Source organism: Sinocyclocheilus rhinocerous, unplaced genomic scaffold, assembly GCF_001515625.1.
Source record: "Sinocyclocheilus rhinocerous isolate Xijiao unplaced genomic scaffold, SAMN03320098_v1.1 scaffold2049, whole genome shotgun sequence".
NCBI classification, from domain to species: domain Eukaryota; kingdom Metazoa; phylum Chordata; class Actinopteri; order Cypriniformes; family Cyprinidae; genus Sinocyclocheilus; species Sinocyclocheilus rhinocerous.
In genome coordinates this window covers 810,557-832,717 of record NW_015659530.1, presented here as the reverse complement: position 1 = coordinate 832,717, position 22,161 = coordinate 810,557, and the positions used below count along the sequence as shown (strand labels likewise).

The window sequence follows — 22,161 nt, the reverse complement described above, 5'->3', positions numbered from 1 at the left end:
GATGTTAGTGATTTTGCATTAGGCTATTTTCATATCACACACATATCCATACATTTTTGGAATTTAAACCTCAGTTTTACATCACATTAATAAATTGTGTTTTAACATATATTCAAATAGAAAAGTTATTTTTTAAAATCGTAATAATATTTTACAATTTTAGTGTTTTTATTGTATTTTTGATCAACTGTTGGTCAACTGTTCAGACATTGACCCTTTGCTGGCTAGTTTCCTTTTTAACACATTCATCTTTGTTCGTAATTGTATTGATGTATTGTTTTAAGCTGTAATTGTTGGCCAGATCTCTCTCTTAAAAACACGTTTAGATCTCCAGAGACTAAAGAGACTAAATAAAAGTTTAATATTACGTTGTCCTGTGGACAGGTGTGATGTATCACGCCCGACTCCTCTGCATATGCATAATTATTGTAATCTGTTCCAGAGACCACTGCAACGCTCACAGGAAGCTAATCAGATGAAAAAGGAAAGATCATCCAAATATGATTGATTATGGAACTAGTAGAGCAGATCTCCAGTGACAGGGAGGGGAATTTAATTTGCCTTGCGGAAGTGTTCCATCAGTGCTAGAATGGGAGGCATTTGTCCTGTTGGGCAGTGACAGTAGGTTTCCTTCTGATGTCTGCTGGGAGCTACAGACACAAGGTTTTTCCCTTGAGGAAGATGGATGATTGGGTGTAAAGTATCCCTGTGGTAGAGTGAAATATGCTCGGTGGTCATTACAAACAGAAGTGCAGACGTTAGGTCATGCAGTCTGAGCTGTAGTGACGGACTGCTTGGGGAGAGGACTTTTGCCAGATATAATGTTCTGAGATTATGTGGACACAGGCAAAAAAAAAATACCAGCATTCCTCAAATGTAAGCGTAATATCATAAAAACATGCCTAGGCAATAAAACCTGCAGACATTTTTAAAAGAATAGTTCACCAAAAATTATTTTCCACCCTCATGTCAGTTGAAACCCATATTTTCTTTCTTATGTGGAACAATCGGTCAAGACACACAAACACACACACGCACACAAATTGGGCAAACTCTACCATGAACTATTTTTATTTTTTAATTTTTTTAATGAAATCTGGGAAATAAACTTGAATGTTTGTCCATTTCTATATTCATTATCAAGATTTACACAGTCAGTTTATTTATGTATGTATGTATTTATTTATTTACTAATCATTTTAGTAATACATTTTAAATTTTAATAATTAATAAAAAAATATATATATATTATTTATTTGTAAATAATACAATAATTATTTATTTGTAAATAAATACATTTGTTTCATAATAAATAAATGGATTTATTTGTTTGACTCATGGCTGTATTAGATCAAATGGGTGCTTCTACTAAATACTGAGCATTTTTCAGTTTTTCTTTTTTAATAAATCTGCAAAAATTTCAACAATTCTGTGTTTTTCTGTCAATATGGGGTGCTGTGTGTACATTAATGAGGAAAAAAAATTAACTTAAATGATTTTAGCAAATGGCTGCAATATAACAAAGAGTGAAAAATTTAAGGGGGTCTGAATACTTTCCGTACCCACTGTATATATGTATAATCACACACACACAGACGTCTTTGTGTGTATTGTGTATATTATCAAAAAAGATACATCTATTTACAAAATTCATTTATTTGTTTATAAATAATTTTTTATACTTTTTTATTTTGATTATTAATAAATAAACAAATAATTTGGTTTATTAAATTCATTTATTTATTTGATAATTTACCAGGCAGTTTAAAACTCTACTGCATCATCTTAAAATTGATCTTTTCATTCTTTTTTTAATATATATATATATATATAATGGTTATGGTGGTCCTTTATGGTGGTGGTCCTTTGAGAATGTGATCTAGTTTAGGTTCATACAGCTGTGACGAACCAGGATGACAGCAGCCTCTGTACTGCTCTAGGCAGCTGATGCTGGTTTTAATGCAGCATGGAAGAAATATTGACCAATTAGACTGTTGACCTGTCAGATGTTGCCTGAAGGGTAAGTGGTGGATGCCCTTGGGTAACCCACGGCAACGAGGGGTCATTCTACAAAGAGCAAATTTACATTTATGTTAACAATGTTCTATTTTTAAATAAATTCCTTTTTTATTTTATGTTTTCACTGAAATATGCTGATAATATTTATTGAAACAATATTATATTGTAAAATATTTTCACAAGTGGTATCAGACTGTACTGTATGTTAATCACATGCACTTAAAAATAAAGGTTCTTCAGTGCTACTTTGTGGCACAAAAAGAGGTCAACTGTAATTGTTAGCCATTTCTGCCTGATTTAACCCTTATTATATTTAGGTTTATTTAATGAACTTAAATATTTCTGACTTAAAGTATATAAAATAAGTTATTTAAAAGTTACTACATAATGCAGATTTCAGGTTATTTACATTTTTCAGCAAAATTCAACAGACACTCAAGAAAGAAAATAAAAATGTTTAGAAAAAAAAACTAGTTTCATGTGGAAACATTTAAATTCATTTTATAGAGAATTTGAACATGAAAAGTTCTTTGTGGAATTTAAAACATTCTTAAAACGGCTGTAAAAAGTACTAATTGGAACCTTTATTATGTGCAGAATACACATTTCATACATTAAAGTGTTTACAATCTTCTCATCACTTCTAGATATGGAACTATGCAAAGTGCGTTCTCATAGTAAATGCATGCATTAAGCATTATAATTAAAGCTAAGAGTAATAATGGCAGTATAATTGCTGTTTTCTAGGGAAGCGCCTCGGGATGCACTGGACTGTGTGTGTGTTTGTGTATGTCTTCTCTGAGCTCTCTCCCCTGGGTTCACTCTTCACAGGTGCACTGAGCTTAACCCACTTTGACCCTCTTAATGAAGCACTCTGGGGCTTCCTGTGACCCCTCACCTCTCTCTTTAACCTCTTTCTCTCTCTGCACACACACAACGGACATTAGCATGAAGAGCCTCGAGGATACAATAGCTTAAAAACAGCAGGACAGGAAGTGTGTGTGATGCGGCCAATGAGATGTTTCAAAAGAGGGCGGAAATGGATAGAAATACTATTGATTGAGTTATTTTCACCTGGATTACAGTGGAATACATTTTCATGAGATAATTCTGTCATTATACTGCATCTCTCATTTTATGTTTCCGTCTGCACATCATTGATTTCATCATTTCGTTCTATCTATCTATCTATCTATCTGTCTATCTATCTATCTATCTATCTATCTGTCTGTCTGTCTGTCTTTCAAACAAATGTACCTCTAAATCAATTCAAAATCAAGAAAGAATACTAAATATTAGTTTATTTCTACTAATTTCGTTCTATCTATCTATCTATCTATCTATCTATCTATCTATCTATCTATCTATCTGTCTGTCTGTCTGTCTGTCTGTCTGTCTTTCAAACAAATGTACCTCTAAATCAATTCAAAATCAAGAAAGAATACTAAATATTAGTTTATTTCTACTAAGTCTTAACGGCATGTGGAATTTCAGAATTTAAGTTTTTAATAAAAAATACTGAAATTATGACTGGTGCCACAGAGAGAGGCATTTAATGTGGGTTAGTTAGGAGTACTGGTCTGATTAGGTTGTGGAGATTTACTGTGGGACTGCTGGTGTTGTTATTGGTGTCAGTAAGTCATATGACCATGTGGCCCTTTCTTCCTAGGTTGCTCTGGGTGCGCAGCGTTAATAACATTCCCCATTTCTAATGAGGCCAGACTGTTTTAGATCTTTCATATACCTTCCTTCAATGTGTGACACACACACACACACACACACACAATTAAACAATTTATACGTTTTCCTGCCAGATATGGCATCAATAACAGAGGGTCAGAGAGGTGACAGTTCAGAGCAGAGGGTATAAACCTGGATATAAAAAAGACAGGAAAAGTTCAAACAGAAAAAAAAAACATTAATGATAAGTGGATATCAGGTTTCACATAGAATGTGTCATTAGGCAACTACTGGCCATTTTTAATAAAACCAACCCAAATCACACTCACATGTTCGTTGACAGATGTATATAAGCAATTATGGCATATTTGTTTGCACTTTGTTTTACGTACTCCTTGCAGAATATGCAAACTGTTAATAATTTTAATAAAATAAAAGGGATCTTGCAAATGGTATGTTATATTTTATTTAGCACAGTCCAGAATAAGCTATTTCACATAACAGATGTTTATATATTCTCCACAAAACGAAATAATAACTGAATATATAAAAATGACCCCGTTCAAAAGTTTGTTGGTTCTGAGCAGGTCAGCTGCCCGCTGTTCTTCAGAAAAATCCTCCAGGTCATGCACATTCTTTGGTTTTCCAGCATCTTGTGCATATTTGACCCCTTTCCAGCAGTGACTGTATGATTTTGAGATCCATCATTTCAAACTGAGGACAACTGAGCGACTCAGACACAACTATTACAAAAGGTGAAAACATTTACTGATTTATCCATCATCCATTAGCACCTGTACTTACATTTTTATGCTTTAATAACCAATGATGAAATAAATTGCTGAACTATTACTAAGATATAAGATACACAGTTAACCAAAGGTGTTTTTTTTTTATTATATTATGACGTTACACTTACTTTTGCAAACAGCAAAAAGAAAATATGGTGCTTTTTTATACTTGTCAGTGACTCCCAACAGCATATACAATGAACTTAGCAAGAGAGATGTGAAATGTGAAAGGTGTCTATGTGGTGACTAAAGCCCTGTATGTGAAAAGGAAACTTGAATGGTTGCAATATATTTCTGTAATGAGGCAGATAACAAGGTTGTGTTTGTGCCAGAGTACTGAAATACCTGCACTGTGATTTTAACAAGACTAAACGTGGCACCAATTTAAACCACAGTGCTAGAAACCCTTTCATTGTATTTGCCTGGAAATGCCATTATTGAGCCACTTTTTTTTTTTTTTTTCACAGATGCAGCTGTAAATGTGCTGCCCGCATCACAATGCATGTATTATTTCCTAATTGATGTTGAAAAGTGTTTTATGTATGGCAGCAGTCAGTAGGCCTGACATACACCACACCTTCTGTGCCTGTAATCAGCCAGTCCTCCAAACGTATGGCACTGAGGGTGTTAACACACACCTTTACTAAACCAGCCTTTCAGTAATGACCTCCTTGGAGACACACCAGCACACAAACACACACACATCCACTCTGCTCCCACGCCGCTAATGACTTTGAATTGTTCATAATTGTTTTTCCATTAAAGTTTGCTTTTCAAATGACTGCATCCTTTGGATGTTTTCTGGAGCAAAGCAGTCATATGATTAATGGAATTAATTTTATGGTGCTGCTTGGATTAGACCAATTCATAAAATTCAAAGTTTATAGAAGTGTAGTAAATCAGCTCAAAAGGGAAATATTTATGACTAATTATAACTGGTTATGATTAATAATAAATATTTAGATTAGATCTTCTCCATTGGGCACCTGCCCAACTGTAGTGTGCAGCTGCCCGGGGATAATGTGTCCGGTAGACATTTCGGGGGCCGAGTCGGACGTACACCTTCTGGGTGTGAGTCCTAAAGTTGGTCATAAGAAGTCCAGGTTGGTCCCAAAGCTAAAAGGGGTCTCTTATGCCATAAAACCCAAAGATCATGCATGATTCTACGCAGACGCTACAGAAGGATGTTAAAAAAATATCTATAAATGCTTTCTGGAAATAGTACTGTTGTTTTATATCTTTTCAGGACAGCAGCTAAATGCTACTATATCCAGTTGTGATGTTTCATACATTTACATTTTAACATTTATTTGACATAACAGGCCTTAAAATAACTAAGTGCATACTTTCCCCCTTACTTTCTCATTTTATTTTCTTGATAATTACTGTTTTATTTTCTGTTTGCTGTTTATCGCTTTCTACTCCTGATTCTGTCAATTTGCAGATTTCTTCTTTATGACATGCTTTTGCCATATTTAATAAAAAATAGACCAAATTTCCACTTTAAATAATTACTTCAAATAATTGCAGATATTTCTGGTTCCAATTAGTTTACAGAAATTTAAACAAGCTTAACTACAGAGGAGGATCCATTGTTGAACAAGTGATGCAATGTTAAATTTATCCAAATCTGTTCTGATGAAGAAACAAACCCATCTATATCTCGGATGGCCTGAGGGTGAGTAAGTTTTCAGCAAATTTTCAGCAAATTTTCATTTTTGGGTGATTTATTCCTTTAAAATTCATGGGCCACCACTGCTTTAAAACAACTCTTTTTGAACATGTGCCTACAATTTCAATTACACTCATCAAATGAAGTGTAAACAGGGTAAAATCACAAAAACAAAGGGCCTAGTGAGATTTGACATTATATCATTATACATATAGCACAAATGAATCATTGAATGTAATGTTAAACAACATATTTCCCAGCATTATTTGCAACAAATTCCATTAATTATTCAGCTAAATGAGGACCTGAAGGTCTAAAGCTCAGCATGAGTCACTTGGCTGACTGTCAGTCACTATAAAATTTGGCTGTACTGGGGTTGTAAAAATATAAAATGGGACACAAGCCACATAGCTGCATGGCTGCATACTTACACATATATTTACATGCACACATAGACAGACGTGCACAACTATTTCAGTCTTTAATGGCATTTTCTGGTCAGACAGAATAGAAAGGGTCATCTCTAAAACAATTCCCCCCTGACCTGTTGAGTTTACTTAACCAGGGACAGACAGTTTATCGCTGAACAGTTCTCCCCACTCCACTGAGCACAATTACAAACTACCGTCATTAGAGCCTCTCACAGGATACAGCTACAAGTCCAACTGATTCATGTGAGGAATGTGGAACACACACACATGCATTCAGCAAGCACAAACCCACACAATCATTTGTATTTATTTCAAGCATACACTATAAAAAAATAGCTGGTAAATAAATATATTAATATGTAAATAAATAAACTGTTTAAATGAAATAAAACTTGATTTAAATACACAATAAATAAATAATAAATAAAATAAATAAAAAAATTCAAATAAAAAGAACAAAACAACTAAATTACATTTGATTTTAAATAAATAAATAAATAAATAATACATCTTATAATACCATTCCCTGTATAAAATAATGTTTGAAGTTGTAAATAAACAGATTATTGGAGGACATTTTACAAGAAAATACTATTTCAGTTTTTCTACTGCAAAATTTCATGCTTAAGTGTGTTACTTGCCATTTCTTTATAATTGTTAAACTTACTAGCAATTTCTGAGTGAAAATTGTTTCTACACCATTTTTTTCAGTGTATGCATATAGTCAACAGTCATATGAAACTGGTTCTGTTCACAGATTTGTTACTTAGAAATCTCATCTGTGTTTCAGTAATGTTCTTGCTTCATACATAAATAAACGTTAATAATATAATAAATAAACCTGAGATTTACCTGTGGGATCAATGACATTTTGATATTATTTTAAGAAGGAAAACACAGCAAGTGAGTTATCACACTCAACTTACAGATCTGGTTACAGGTACTCGAATGTATTTTACTGGCAGGCAGCTATGGACGGCCTGTGGGGTCCTGTGCAGTTTCCCTCTAGAGTGCAGATGTCCGATAAGGCGAGAGAAGCATAAAGCTGTTAGACTGGACCACAGGCATTGCGTATTACCCTGACTATACTACAGTATGCTTCATACTTGCTCTCTTTCCCATAGATGCCAATCTCTGCGGATGGAAGAATGCAGTAAGATACATATTCTAAGGAAAGAAAGAGAGAGAGATTGGTCGGTGGGCTGGGTCACAATGTTCTTATCTTGCTAAATTATTAGTAGAGTTGACTATGTAATGAAGTCTCAATGCTGAAATCCCTCCACAGTAAAATTCTGGCAAATGACAGCTTGCCTTAGGCAAAAACTGTGTTTGCAATGAAAAATGAATGTGTGCTTGCCAATACAGAACATTTTGGCCTTGAAAAGATCCTTTGTTTTTTTAAATATAGGGTGTAACTCTCGTCCTGTAGATCATGGAGGATTATTAGGAGGCATCTTTTTGATTGGAAGAGTGCTGTTTTCAAATGAGACAACTGAATGGAAAGTATTGAGGTAATACATACAAAGCATGTATTGTATCTGTATGAGTATCTTCCAGGATTCACACTCACTTTGTGAGCTCTGACCATTCTTCTTTACGTTACTAACACTTCTCTTCCTCCACTTCCTCGCCCTGCAGCCATCGTTTAATGCTGAAACTTGACTCAACTTGACTTGGTATATGGTACACTGCAAAAAAAGTTATTTTCTTATCTGTGTCTCTGCCTTGTTTTCCAGTTTTGGGCATCAGATCTGTCCATCATAGCAACGCCCAGGCCACAGAAGGGCCAGCAGTCAGTAAGTACCAGTGGGAGGAGGACAAAGCCCAGTGGTGTCTGTCAGTCACTAGTTTGGCAGGAAGTGCCGATCCCATGCTTCTCACCCTCGTTTCCTCTCTGTCAAAAGCTGTGGGACTTTGACCTACTGCCACTGCAGCCCTACTGCCTCTGCACAGCTGCCAGTTCAACAGAAGTAAAGACTGGAGGACTGAAAAGGAGGATATTGTGCAGTACATTTTCATGATTCATCTGTCTTTATATTCAGGATAAAATATTAAAATAATGAAATAAAAAAGATGGAAATATTTAATAGATATGCAGTTTAAATCATTTTAAATTATTTTATTTTATTCTTTAATCAAAAACAAAAGTTTTGAAACAAACGTTTTCATATTTTAATTGCTAATTAGTTTATAGTTTTTTATATATCACTGTCATTTTATTCTTTTATTAAGTTGATGTTTTTCTTCTAGTGACATCATCCTTCAGGAAGTGACATCATTTTGGAGGGAAACCAACAGCACAAACATTAGTAAGTATTAGCAATGGATTTAATGGATTCTGTGATGTAGTGGTATCAATTTGTTTGTCTTGCTCTAAAACATTTCTTCATGTTTGATACATTTACATACATTTGATATGATAGAATCAAAAGATAGTTCAACATGACACTCTCATTTAAGCTAATAATCATCACTTAGAAATGGCTAGCATTACCTTTTTATTTTCATCCTGTTAGGCTTGCATTATGCTGTTTGTCTTGATATTGAATAAAATTATCAAAATATAATACACGTTAATTGTCTGACATTGACCTGAACATATTTCTGAAGGCCTTATAGAAATGCCTCCCTAAATTACTGCACAAACACACAGTATTCTTTATGTAAAAGTAAGAGAGTTCAAAAGGTACTGCATAATGCAGGAATGACCCAGGAGTTGTCTCATCATTCTGATTTGAAGAGGCTGGGGATATTCAAACTAATTAAATGGAGATGCAGACTTAATATGATTGGCATTATGAGAGATACACACACACATTAAACTAGTAAGAAGGCAGAAAGGTTAAGTGTGTTATTTTCAGTGGAATACCATTGCAAGCAAATCATCTCAGGTTTTGTGCAAATGAAAATGGATACCCTCAGCTGACAGGGTAATTGAATTATAGCAAATGGCTTTGATATGATTCACGAGGAAAAGTGTCCACTGGGTTCCATGCCAAAGTGGAAAAGCCCAAGGCATGGGTGGAATCAGAGCTTGAGAGAGGGGAAAGGATGGGAAGGAAAGGTGAACACCCTGACGAGTGTGGATTGTGACTGTGGGAACATTGTGGCAAGAATTGTCCATCTTTGTGTGGGCATGATAGGTTGAAATATGTGTTTTAACAGGTTAAGTGTGTCATTTCTTTTATGGTAAAATACACCTATTTCATTTAAAGAAATAATCCCCCCCAAAATTAAAATTTGCTGAAAATCTACTCATCTCTAAAATCTCTACTAAAGATATTGATGAGTTTCTTTCTTCATCAGAACAGATTTGGAGAAATTTAGCATTACATCACTCTGATAAAAACATCACAATAATCCACAAGTAATCCAAAAGACTCCAGTACATCAATTAATGTATTGTGAAGCAAAAAGCTGCGTGTTTGTAAGAAACAAATCCATCATTTTACCCGACATTTTAACTTGCTTCTGGCCATAAAACGAGTCCATAATCCATCCTCCAGTGGAAAAAGTCCATCCCCTTTTGTCATCTCACATCAAATCTCACCGACATATTTGTTTAGATCTGTTTTGGACCGTTTTTACTTATAAACAGTGCTTGATCTGTGCATATTTCTCTCCTGATTCAGACAAGATTACTTTTTTTCACTGGAGAAAGCAATATTATGTGTAGAGGACTTGTGTTTTAGCCAGAAGCATAGTTTAAAGTTAAAAATGTCTTACTGGATTTGTTTCTTACAAATGTACATACTGTAACATTCCCTCATAACGTAAACAAGTGTAAAGCATCCTAGCGAGTCCAAAACAGCAACATCGGCTCAACCAATGGAATTAGTTTGGTGTGGGACTACATTTTTGGATATTTTCTGGTGTGTTTGGGAAACCTGTTATTATACACTTCACTTTTAAGTACTGTTCTGGGTTCATATTTATAAGAGATTTATAAGAACAACATGTGTTTGTATGTGTGTTCCTGCAAAATTCTTGCCATTTTTTGGTTTAGTTTTGTTATCCAGACAGCTTTCGTTAACACCCAATGTCTCAGGGCAGACATTCATTTGGGGTGTTCGTCTGGGTGAGACATTGAACACAGCCTTAAAGCAGAATTCAATACAAATAAATGACTTTATTCTGAACCAGTGGGTAGTTCCTGTCAGTTTATATTAGGATCTTTCTAAACACCCCAAGCACATATTTAAAGTATCAAAGCCAACATTTTACTTTCAGTATCTGGTTAATCCTTTCCATGTGAAACATGGAATAGTTTGCCCATATATGATGCATTGCATGCAGCTCATCTCCCTTCTTGTTAACGTATTGTTATTAATGTGAAGGCATTCGTTTTGAGCTTTTACACATGAGTCACATGAAAGCTGGTGTATGGTTGTTGTAGGTCATAGTGATGTAAAGCTAAACACATTTTTAAGACCTGCACCATTACTCGGAAAACCTTACAGCTTTTTCTGACATCTTTTAGTGGCTAAAACACACACACACACACACACACACACACATGAACAGTGAATATACACAAACACACACATTATATAAAATTGCAAATGTGAACAAAGTCCCCCAATGTTCAATAAATCACAAATGTTCCCCCCATTGTCGAGCCACAAGCAAGAGTGTGTCCACCAGCTGGCTGACATTACTCTTTAAACAAATTTTCTCTGAAACAATTTCCCAAACATCCCCTGCAGGTCAGAAGCATGTAATCTCCCTTCTGCTGTCCCCTTTTCTCCGTTCCATCCTCTTTAGTTATCCTTTTCTCCTTTTTTCCTAAAAATTCATATCAGTTTTGCTCCACATGCACCCAGACATCTCACACTGGGGTCTTTATACAAATCTCTGAAGTGTTTAAATTAATTCAGCTCAAGTTACATTTGATATTTTCAAAGCTGCAAATAGTCAGAAAGGAAAATTTTTTATTGTTCACAGGTTGTTCTCACATAGCTCGGGAGACTCAGAGTTCGCAGTTATGTTTCATCAGCTTTGTCTTAGATTTAATATTCCTAAGGAGAAATAAAGATAGGAACAAATGAGACAGTTGTTGGCATAGAGCTATACTGCAAAGTCAATGTGGATCATTTGATTTTGGAAGAGTTTGATTATAGAGTACATACTGAAATGTTGAACTATTTGTCTAGGAGGAACAATTATAAAAATATCTTTTTTTTTAGGGAAGTAGACGAATGAATCCCACTTATGATCTCCCAAGAACAAACAAAATGATCTCTAGCCGAATGCACAATGTTTACGTTTGGATTCTAGAGGAATGGAAGCTCAGAGGAAACTGGTTTCCTGACAGATACCGACATGTCATTGCTGAGGTATGTGGATTATACTGTATGACACACTGTAAACAAATAAACAGAGTTGGTGTGTGGAATTCAGATTTATATTTTAGCCAGACCTCATCTTAAGTTGCTGTCAAAACACATAGGCTTTACATTACTTTCGTGCGTCGTCATCTTTTCAAAGATAAACACTCACATATAGATGTATTTCAGTTGTTTATCTATTCTAGCATGATGTCAACCAGAGCAGACACACCTCTGAATGTCACTGTACTGTACTATATGGTGTGTTTATGTGTTTCATATGTTTTAGATCTCTGCAAAAAACCTCGGCCGCACCAACGAATCAAGCTGTCTGGTCAAGAAGAAAAATAATAAATAATCCTATGCACAGACGCTTGCCAATCGTGAAAAAGTGAGGGGTAAATAAACACATTACAGAATGAGAGAAAACTTTGCTTGGCTGATTACATGTTTTCAGTGCAATTGTGGTTAAATGGATTTTTCCCGTTAAGTGTTTACCTATGGAAGAGTGAGACTATGTAGACTGCCACACTGTTTATTTACAGCAAATTCACTCAGGGCTGGTTGGAAAACAACCTGTGCTCGGTTGCATACTGTACGTCGGAAAAAAACACAAACAGCAGATATCAGGGCATCTTTCTGCCTGCTTTGTCAAAACAGTGATTGTTTTTAGTGCAGTGCCACAGGCGAGGGGACGACTGCTCGGGGATCTGAACCGGCAAAATGAAACAAAGGAACTTTAATGTTCTGATGAAGATGGGAAATTGTTCTGATGGTTGTTGCTGAGAATTAGTGCAGGGCGTAAATTTTGCTTCTGGATGGATGGAGTGCTTGTAATGTTCCGGTCCGGTCGTGAAGAATGCTGAAATCCCCCTTCAATCTCATGGGGAGTATGAGGAGGAATGTGTAATAATGTATGCCCATGTATTTCTGAAGGACTCATACTGTACAGTACCTCTTTTTTCCCAGACACATCCTGCCCGAGATTTCTAAATTGCTAAAAATGTCTGGGTTTTGACTAAACTCAGTTGGACATCAAAATGTCTTTGTTTACACTGTGAAATGACCCTTTCCTCATATGCACAAGCACACAAACATCATTCACATGTACTTTCAGGGGAAAAGTACTTTCAATTGTTCAGAGTCCAGAAATCTTCAAATATTAAGATTTAGATTTAAAAAAATCTTAATAAAAAAAAAAAGTGAAAAAATAATGACTTCTACAATGCTGATAAATTCACTCACATTCTTAACTAATCTGCATTTCCATCTTAGTGTCATACAGACAAAAGGCTTCAGTCAAGTCAGGTTCTTTATGTCATAGTACAAAGAAATTCCTTGTAATACATCCAGATACTTAGCAGGGAGTTAACACATAGAAAAGATTTTTTATTTACAGCAGGGGAAAAGACTTATATAAACATCTTACATGCATATATATTATGCAAATAATGAGTTGTGTGGTATATATATTCATAGTCCTCTTTGTAACAAAACATTGACCAAGAAATGCCATATAACATAAGAATAAAATAAAGAATATGTTTTCTTAAAATTTCCTTTACATGTCCTATTTCTAAATTGCCTAAAGTGTTCATGTTTCTGCTTTTTTTCCCCTATTGATGATGACTGGAAAGTAATTTGACCAATAGCGAGCAGGCATTGTACATAATCGACCAATTCAATTATGGCATGCAAGAAGGTGGGATCTACAGAGAACGGTCAAAGCAATGCAAATATGGGTATAATGTTTGAGGACTTTAAAGAACGGTGACAGGAAAACAAAGCCAAAACCCAGACATTCTATGGTTTGTTACCGTAGCACTCGCACACTTGCAATGCATTGGCCACGCATTTGCATCTGGGTTTGTACATTTGCATGAAGTATGTTTCTAACTCTCACACACACACATTTTAACAATTTATTTAAATCTTCTTAAACTGATGCAGTTAAATAATGTACACAATCATGAACCAGTGGCATACAGCAGATCTTCACAATATTAAGCATATCAATCAGTTGTTAAGGGTATAAATAACAACGTCTCCACCATATATGACGGCTGCCTGTAGATTAAAAATATGAATCACCAAAATGACACTGTCTGCCTGAATTCTATGGTTTGTTACCGTAGCACTCGCACACTTGCAATGCATTGGCCACGCATTTGCATCTGGGTTTGTACATTTGCATGAAGTATGTTTCTAACTCTCACACACACACAAATGACGTTTGTAGCCAGAGAGAAATGACTCATATTGAGACCTCAACCAAGCCTTGAATATACATCGCAGTAGAGACCACTTTTTCAGGGGCTTTGGATCCAGAATGATTTTTCCCATTAATTTTCTAAATCGGTGAAGAATTCTAAAACGTAAAATATGGTATAGTATACTTATAGGGATAGTTTACCCAAAAGTGACAATTCTGTCATCATTTATTCACCCTCAAGTTGTTCCAAACATGAGTTTCTTTCATCTGTTCGGCACAAAAGATGATATTCTGAAGGATGTTGATAACTAAACAGTTAACGATAGCCATTAACAAAATAAAAAAATAAAGTATCATCATAGTGTATATGTAAGGAATAATTGACGGGCCATTGAATTATTAGAAAATAATGCACACCCGAGATGGTGATGTGGCGATGCACAACCGAAGCGGAGTGGCCGTTACACCAGGGGTGTGCATTATTTTCGAATAATTCAGCGGACCAGAGTCAATTATTCCGCTTATACTACGGTTACCACACTGCAATACTTTATGTAGGGGTGCAGTTCATAAAGTATTGCAGAAAGGATACTACATAAAGACATCAGTCAAATGATATATTTCAAGGCATTTGTCCAGTTTTTGTATTTAAAACTCTATTGTGAGTAGGATTAATTTCTTACGCATCGCATCCAATGACTCCGCTGCTAATTCCAAAACGTCATTTTAGACCTAGTATCGGAGGCTTGAGCCGTTAAAAGCAGACTAATGCAGTTAACAACTAAGTTACAGAGAGAGAGAGAGATTTAAGAGTGTGAATTACCTTTCTTGTGTCTGTGCATCTCTCAACAGTGTAAGTATGTGATTTACGTACATAGCTAATAAAACGTCATTTTGTGGCAAAAAGACTATTCTGTCGTTTTTATCCTATTGTTTACTGTATTTATTTGTTTGGTCAGTGTTGTTGTGGGTTTTGGTTATTTAGCTGTTTTAGGCTGTAAGGACCTTTGAAATAACTCAAAGCATTTGGTGAAGTGATATGGACGTGTAATGCGGTCAGAACCTGCCTAGAACTACGTTCGCCGTGCGTTTCCCTGAAAATAATTGCACACCTTTGAACGTTTGTCAGCCAATCAGATTCAAGCATTCAATGGCCCGTAGTATAAATAGTATTATACCATGGTCTGTCTGAATACTCGATTCTGATTGGCCGGCAGGTATGCATTAAAACTGTTTAATGCACAGGTAGTTCCAAGTCAGTTTAATCACTGTTCTATATTAATGCGCTGCTTTAATTGATGCACAAACACACACATCACTCGCAAACAAACACAGAGAGAGAGAGAGGTCGGACATGGCAAATCGCTCTGCGCACACACACAGAAACTTGTTGTCAGTGCTGCCCCGTGGCTTTTATTAATAAAATAGCCTAGATGGATCACTACATTATATTCTTAAGCAACAAGGTGGTAAAATCGTTGTTTTTGAGGTAAACACAGATTCATTGTTTGTAGAGAGAGACGAGCAGACTCGGGTAACTCACATACATAACTGTAGTAATCTCTCTCTTTCTTTCTCTCGGCCGATAATTGATTCAAATAAATGCTGTAATTCATTCAAATAAATGTGATCTTACCGCACTATTTCATCTCTGTGTCTGATTTGGAGCAGACAGAATGCTAGAGCTAACGTGCCGTGACTGACTAAAATTACTGCCATTTTTAACCCTTCCGGTCAAATATTGCGCTACAAACATCATTAACGGATTTAAGTTGTCATTGCTGGCAAATGACCATGGTACTGTATAAGCAGTACAATGCATGGCTAGCTGTGTGTCAGGGTTTTGCCCTGACACTCTGGTTGTCTTGTGTTTTGTTTCCCTGGAGCAGTCAAACTAGTTCCAGACACTCCTAAGTTGACAGACAGCTGCTGCTGCTGCTATCCTTGCTAAAGTTAAGTCTGTTCCAGTTGTATCAGAGTCGACTGAGACCACTATGGCCATCACTGTGTCCGTTAAACCAGCTTCAGACACTCCTGTGCCCTCTGAGATTGCCATCCTTGCTTCAATCAAGTCTGTTCAAATCATTCCTGAGATGACCAGTCCGCTGTGGCTTTCCTTGTATCAGTTAAACCAGTTCCAGTCAACTCTAAGCCGGCCAAGACCACTGCAGTTATTAGAGTCTGTCAAGTTAGTTCAAGACACTCTTGAGTTGATCCAGACCGATGCGGCCATCCAAATTGCAGTCAAGTCATTTCGGGTCCTTCCTGTGTTGACCCAGGCCAATTTAGCCACCTCTGAGTCAATCAAGTCCGCTTCACTTAACGGTGTTGGCTGATCAATATTTTTCATCCCCTCAGATTTGGAGAAGGAGGGGACATGTATCTCAACTTATGGGCCTTCCTTCTGAACACTCAACCCATGGGTCCAAGTGGACCCGTGTTAAGAACGCTCTAGCCCTGTGAGTCCAGAGGTGTCTAGTTCGGTGGCCTTGGTGTCAGAGCCTCAAGTTACAGTTACGAAGTATTCTTTCAAGCCTCCTGGTCTATTTGACTCATTTACAGAAGTTATAAAAGAGACTGTTCCAGCCTTTCATGTCACGCCTTCAGAAGTTGATCCTGCCAGTCAAGCCCATTGAGACTGCTCCTACCTGTCATGTCCACAAGTTGTTCCTGTTAGTCAAGTCAAGCCCTTTGAGATCGTTCCTGTCCGTCGTGTCAAGTCCACAGATGATGTTCCTGTCAGTCGTGTCAAGTCCACAGAAGATGTTCCTGTCAGTCGTGTCAAGTCCATAGAGATGGTTCTTGCCTGTTATGTGAGATCCAAAGAAGTGGTTCCTGCCAGTCAAGTTCATGGAGACTATTCCTGTCTGTCAAGTCATGCCTTCAGAGGTTGTCCCTTCCTATTCTGTCTGGGCCATACAAAGTGTTCCTGCCTGTCCTGTCACGCTTACAGAGGTCGTTGCCGCCAGTTGGGTCATGGCCATAGAGATTGTTCCTGTCTTGTCAAGCCCTCAAATGTTGTTCCTACCTGTCATGTCTAGGCCATACAAAGTGTTCCTGCCTGTCCTGTCACGCCTACAGAGGTCGTTCCTGCCAGTTGGGTCATGGCCATAGACGGTGTTCCTGCCTGTCAAGTTATGGCCATATAAACTGTTCCTGTCTGTCCTGTTATGTCCTCTGAGGTTGTCCTTGCCAGTTGGGTCATGGCCATGGAGATGTGTTCCTGTTTGTCTTGTCAAGCCCACAGATGTTGTTCCTGCTAGTCAAGTTACACTCACTGAGATCATACCAGACCAGCTCTCGGCTGTTTCTGACGAGTCCCTCGGAGGATGTTCCTACTAGTTGTGTTCCACCAGAAGAGGCTGCCTGTTTTGTCAATAAACCCTTGTTACTCACACTGCAATTGGGTCCTACTTCCAGATCCCTGACAGCTGTGCATTAAATGATTTTTACACCCCAATTGTTCACGTCGGTTTGTCATGGCCTCCACCTCCTGCATTAAAATCGTTTAATGCACAGCTAGCCGTGCATTATCCTCACATAAATGTTAGGCCTTATACATTATAAACTTCGGCCAGTACTCATCAGGCGCAGACATCTTTATGCATCAATCGAGGTTTCTTGCAGTAGTCGCGATTTATCGACCTAATCCGACTTCACTATTCAGTTGTTCACCTAGTGCATTCTAGTTTATAATAAAATACCTTTATTTGACCCTCTAACTCTAACACTTTCTATTCTATTTTAATTCTACTTTATATTTATCTTTTTTTATTTTTTATTTATTTTTTATTTTAAAAAAAATCAACAAAAAACAAACACTAGCTTTCTATTTTTTTCTATTCTACCTCCTTGTTTTTCTGTGTGTGTGTGTGTGTGTGTGTATAATCTATGTTAGGCTAACCGAGACTTGTCATTTGCACTTATATATTGTTGCTCTTTTGTTAGTTTTGACTGCTTTTATTGTCCTCATTTGTAAGTCGCTTTGGATAAAAGCGTCTGCTAAATGACTAAATGTAAATGTAAATGTAGTTTTTATTTTCATGTAGGGAAAAATGTCTTCTCCAGTCAGCATTTTATTTAAAATTATTTTTTTTTCATAAAAGAAATATAGTTTAATCGATTAAAAGTGTCAGCAGAAATGACAGTATCTCCAACTCACGGGAAAGTATGAGTATGTTGAAGCGTGCGCTGCTCTCTCGCGCTCCCCGCCCTCAAGTCTCTGCACGCGGCGCTAATTGGCGCTCTCAGCTCGAGGCAGCAGCCACGAGCGCCACAGACGCGGATACCTCAGCCAAATTCACAGAGTTCAGTCACACTCAGAGAACAGATCATTAGTCTTTTTATTTGTTTTCGTTTTATGTGTCTCCCCTCATTAAGTTGAAGAGAGCTTAGTTTGGGAACAGTGGACACGTCTTGAAGACATTTCAAGCATGACTTTGGATAATAACGGAACTTGAAGTCTCAAACTGCGCCTCAGACTCCCAGAAAATAACGACAGACACCAGCTCTCACAGGTACCCGTTTATTATTAACGTTTCAGTATTTTATTGCATTTCATTGGTGGATATTGAGCTGAAAAGTTTACAACTTTATTAAAATGTCCAACTTAAGTAGTTCAAACATATTTTCATGAAGTTTTAAGAGCATCACTGAGGATAAATGACAGTTTGTGTCTTTTAATTTTGACGGACTATAGTCGAAAGCGATAGTCATTCGATATTTATGTTAGGTAATATAAGATTATATTGTTATCACATTCATATTAAAGATACACCAAGCACTCCAGTGGCATGTCTGGTCTGGGTGATACAGTGTAAAATTAATTGCTGCTCTCATGAGGATACATATTTGCAGTGCTGTTGTTTGAGGCTGTTAATCATGCGTGGCTCTCCCATTTTCTCCTCTCCACTCATTTTTAGGTGATAGGAAACATGTTTCATTTCAGAAGATTTAAATCGCAGCTGCGCTTTATTAAACATTGTCTTACTGGCAGTGGCAAGTAAAGCAAATGTTTGACTTTAACAAGTGCATGAAGTTATTGTATAACGGCATCTTTAGAAAAACATCCATTTATCATGGATGCTTGCTATTGTATTTTATTACTTGCATTATATTTTATTTACATGAATGTAATTATTTTATTTACATATTTTAATTAAATTAATTAATTAATTGTAATATATTGCTTAATTTAATAATTAATTATTAAATAAATAAATTATATAGATAACCCCTTTTAATTACATTATTATTTTATTTATTATTAACATATTTATTTTATTTACATATAGGCCTACAATAATAAATAGATTTAAATGAATTAGTTTTCATCATTCATAATTAAAATATGAATAAAATAGCATTATATACAGTTTATATTGCTAGGCCTATGTGTCAGATTAATATTGGTGTATGGTTAAAAATTATACAAATTATTTGAGAAGCAATTTTCTCTCCTGTATCCATTGTAGTTTTATTTAATAGGAAATTGCCTTAGGTTTTATTAGGCGCTGTGAATTGTGATTTGATTTAGCCATTTCTAGTCAGTGGCAGGTGGTATTAGAGGAATGGGACTTGTTAGGGGCGTATGATGTAATTTTAAGTTTCAGAAAAGTGCATACTGCTGCAGGCTCCAGGACAGAGTACTGCTTGACAGTCTATGTGGCGTTACGTCACCAAAGTGTGAATTCGGAGGAGGACCACAAAAGCTTAGGGTGTCATTTGGCACAGTGGGTCATCAGTAAGTTTTGTTTATAAGTTTCTCTAAGTTTTAAGTGCATTCTGTATATCTGCTCATTTGTATCAACTTTCTATCATATCGAAGGCCTCAAAATGTGGATTAAAGCCATTAAACTCCCATTTTGATTTCATGGGCGACTTTAAATTAAGGAAAAGATTAATACGGTTATAAAAGCTGATAAGGTTTATTTTCAAATGGCTGGCCAGATTTGCTGGTGAGGAATGTGTGATGGGAGTAAAAGCGTGTCTGTGGTGTCTGTCAAGGGAATGAAAGATGGGAGATTCTCAGTCTGCCTCTGGTCCTCCTCACACATCCACGCCAACAGCTGAGCTGGGATTGGCATTAACTCTCGACTCTGTGCTTCTTCAGAAGAGTAAGAGGACGAAAGCAAGCCAGAACGTAGTACTTGAGTAGATGAGAGGGGGCTCTTTCTCTTGCCCCGTGTTAACGGGCCGGATAATGCCTCTCTGTGATGCACACAGACTTTATGGAAACTCTCGCTCACACACCCTGCAGTTTTATGGGGTGAGACCAAGAGAAAGTCTCAGTCATAAGCCACAGATGTCGTATACACACTTTACAGACTATATGCATGTGTGTGTTTCTTATTAAGTATTGATTAAAATAAATATTAGCAGTTCATATATCTATATTGAAAAATATATTCAATTTTTTAATGGTAAAACATGAGTGTAGCTGTTTTTATTTAATTTGCATGCATAGGCACACATGCCATAAAGTATAGTTGTATCTATGTTCTCAATATAATGTTTTGCTTTGCTTAATTCAGAAAGCTGGACCTCTGACATATATTTGGAGAGGAAAACATGATACCACAGAGGGTGGGGAGCTGGATTTCCTCTGCTGAAAAAGTAGGGCAGTAAGTGGCAGAGTGATGGATTCTAGTTGCTGTGTGTGTGTGTGTTTGTGTGTGTGTGTGTGTGAGTCCGTGTCTAAGTGTGTTTACTGTACGTCCTTGGAGCATAGTGCCACCTGGGTGTTAAAAGGCTCTAGCACAGAAGTGCGACTGATTTCTTAGACTTATGTCTCTCTCTCGTACATTTTCTCTCTGTCTGACTCGCCTCACTGTCTCTCCTCACTACATCAGCAGTATATGAGCCAGTAAGACAAACCAACCTTGATTCTTTTAAATCCCAGGTTTCTTGACTCATTTAGAAGGCAAAAGACTGTGCCATAGTGCAGGAAAGAAAATAAAAGTTTTTTTTTTCATTTTTATGAAGAAAAAGTGATGCTTGCTGTGCATTGGTGGTTGCCAGGGTGTGGTTTGCCCATGCCTATATTATTTAGGTTTTGTCTGTGTTGCTCTTGAGTGTAAATTTCTTTTTTTATTCATCCACCATATGAAAATCATCTGATTGTTTAGAAAATGAATGGCACACCTCACAATTTGAAGTATCATTTAGTGAGCCACTTCAATAGTGGCCTGTTACAAAGCTAGTTGAAGAAGCTCAGTTTCAGAGAAAGTTTAGTGTTCACTTGTTTGATGAAGAGTAAGCGATCGTTATGTAAATATTATGAATTGTGACAAAATTAAAAGGCAAGAAAAACACAGCAACTGCCACAAAGTTTTGAGGCAGCAGCTGAAAAATATCTAATTATATTAATGCAAGTGAATAAACAGAACTAATTTAATTAATTTATATAGGTTTATAAAGAGCTAATAATAATAAAAAGATAATAATAATAATAATAATAATAATAAAATAATAATAATATTTTCTAAAGTTTGTACTTATGTATGTAATTTAATTTAAAAGTTAAATATTAATTGTCAAATTAATTGTTATACTTAAAATAATCATAATTTATTACTTATCTGTAACAAATTAAGGATATTATTTATTTTATATAATTCATATAAAATAAATATAATAAATAATTAGCAGCAAAAGCCAGGCAATTTATTAAATTTTGGAGCAAGAGATACAGGATGATTGACTTTATTGCATCATATATATGACACTTTGCTCCCAGCTGATTAGTCTAGTTTTGGTTTGCAATCTCTTACCCAGAATAATATCTGCTCCGAAGCAGGTTAGCCATATAGCACAAGTTACTTTGACGATGCACATAGCTAAAAACCAATCCATCATCTTGCACACAGAGTGCTCTCAAACTAATTTCAAACTTACCTGAGCAGAGCCACTAAAAAAGGCCTCATGAAATAGGTCATAGGTTTTGGAACAATTCTGTTATGTTTTGGACACACCACACCCCTAACTGGTATTACCCGAGTTCCTGTTTTTCACTGATACTGTTTTAAGT

The 22,161-nt window shown here is 36.3% G+C and overlaps 1 protein-coding gene and 1 long non-coding RNA gene across 3 annotated transcripts in view; both read left to right on the top strand.

Annotated features, from left to right (window-relative positions):
- Positions 1–8,850: 8,850 nt before the first annotated feature.
- On the top strand, positions 8,851–12,310 carry LOC107723937 (uncharacterized). The gene is made up of 3 exons (XR_001637985.1): positions 8,851–8,902; positions 11,780–11,929; positions 12,210–12,310. It is a non-coding gene; the product is annotated as an uncharacterized LOC107723937 (long non-coding RNA).
- Positions 12,311–18,408: 6,098 nt separating this feature from the next.
- LOC107723940 (semaphorin-3D) overlaps positions 18,409–22,161 on the top strand; it is a 37,114-nt gene continuing 33,361 nt past the window's right edge. For both annotated transcript variants that reach the window (XM_016532671.1, XM_016532670.1), the window contains exon 1: positions 18,409–18,649. The gene's annotated coding sequence lies outside the window, so the exon portion shown is untranslated. The remainder of the gene's footprint in view (positions 18,650–22,161) is intronic.